The sequence below is a fragment of the Babylonia areolata genome, chromosome 3 (assembly GCF_041734735.1).
Source record: "Babylonia areolata isolate BAREFJ2019XMU chromosome 3, ASM4173473v1, whole genome shotgun sequence".
Classification (NCBI taxonomy): domain Eukaryota; kingdom Metazoa; phylum Mollusca; class Gastropoda; order Neogastropoda; family Buccinidae; genus Babylonia; species Babylonia areolata.
Genome location: NC_134878.1, coordinates 27,311,269 through 27,312,868, shown reverse-complemented (window position 1 = coordinate 27,312,868; position 1,600 = coordinate 27,311,269). Strand labels below are relative to the sequence as shown.

The window sequence follows — 1,600 nt, the reverse complement described above, 5'->3', positions numbered from 1 at the left end:
GTAAATAAATTGAATAATTGGTGAACAGACTGGGGACGAGGTGATGGGGGAGGGTTGGCGAGGGTGTAGAAGTAGGTCAAGTTGATTGAAGTATGGTGTGTACTTGTTACTCAGTCGTGTACAAAATGTGCTGTGAATCAGTTGCTCACAGTGATACAGACTGAGTGAAATATCAGTGTATGTAATTTTTTTATTGTATTTTGAAACCTGAAAATTTGACAAATCAAAGAAAGTGTTTGATTCCATGACGTTTGAAGAAAACAGATGTTGGGCATGTGTCACTTACAGATGTAATGTGTATGTGATATAAAGAAGATGTTGATTAATTTTGATAATGGTTGTGATTACGCATTGTATAAAGGTGGTTTGGCTGTTAAGATTTTTTTATATTTAGTATTGATACTTTGTACTATGAAAACATTATGTATAAAGTTTATTTGGTTGTTCTGAATATACTGTATAAAAGAATATTTGGATGTTGTGAAGGAACTCTTAAAGTTTTTATTAGAAGTATATATATCATTGTTACAAAAGCACAACAGAATTTTTACTTGTTATGGAAGCATTGTAAAACTATATAAATGGTCACTATGAAACCATTGTGTAAAATATATACGTGTTGCCAAGTGTGGAATTTTTTTTTCAAAAAAGCATTTTTAAAGCATTCGATAACTAATTTTGATTGGTAAAAAAGAATTATATAGAATATTTGGATGGTATGAAAGTTTGATATTATAAGGATAACACTATGTTACAGTTGGGCTGACATGTAAATTGGTAAACTGTCGTAACCCTTTTCAGGATGTGAAAGAAAGTGGAAAGGTGATAAAGAATGACTGTGATAGCCAATTGGCCTAGTGGGAAAGCTGTAGCCTGATAAAGAGGAGGCCCAGGTTCAGACCTGAGCAGTGTTTTCGCCGTGTGCGTTTGGTTTGGTTTCTGTAATCAAGAGTTTTGCTGTCGAAAATGTTCACTGTGTTTTGGCCCTGACTAAAAACATGATTTTCTTTGCCGTTACTCTAGTCTTTTCCTGTAAGTGAAACTTTTTTTTTTTAATTGTACACCTGTGCATCCTGTGTGTCTGTCTATCTGTGTGGGGTGGGCGAGTAGTTAGGTCTACAGGGATGTCAACCAGTACACAGGCCGGTGTCCGTCAGTCTCTGCAGACTGTGGAGTTGCTCTCTGGGTGGTGATTGATTCAGCATGGCGTGTGGCTGGGCAGGTCAGGACAGGAGTGACACAGGCTGGACAGGTCAGGACAGGAGTGACACATGTTGGACAGGTCAGGACAGGAGTGACACAGGCTGGACAGGTCAGGACAGGAGTGACACAGGCTGGACAGGTCAGGACAGGAGTGACACAGGCTGGACAGGTCAGGAGGTCAGGACAGGAGTGACACAGGCTGGACAGGTCAGGACAGGAGTGACACAGGCTGGACAGGTCAGGACAGGAGTGACACAGGCTGGACAGGTCAGGACAGGAGTGACACAGGCTGGACAGGTCAGGACAGGAGTGACACATGTTGGACAGGTCAGGACAGGAGTGACACAGGCTGGACAGGTCAGGACAGGAGTGACACAGGCTGGACAGGTCAGGACAG

At 41.6% G+C, this 1,600-nt stretch overlaps 1 protein-coding gene across 1 annotated transcript in view; it reads left to right on the top strand.

Moving 5' to 3' along the window:
- The window catches only part of LOC143279901 (uncharacterized), a 53,703-nt gene extending 52,433 nt beyond the window's left edge, over positions 1–1,270 (top strand). Inside the window, exon 11 of the mRNA XM_076584215.1 lies at positions 1–1,270. This exon is cut by the window's left edge and continues 543 nt beyond it. The gene's annotated coding sequence lies outside the window, so the exon portion shown is untranslated.
- Positions 1,271–1,600: the final 330 nt, after the last annotated feature.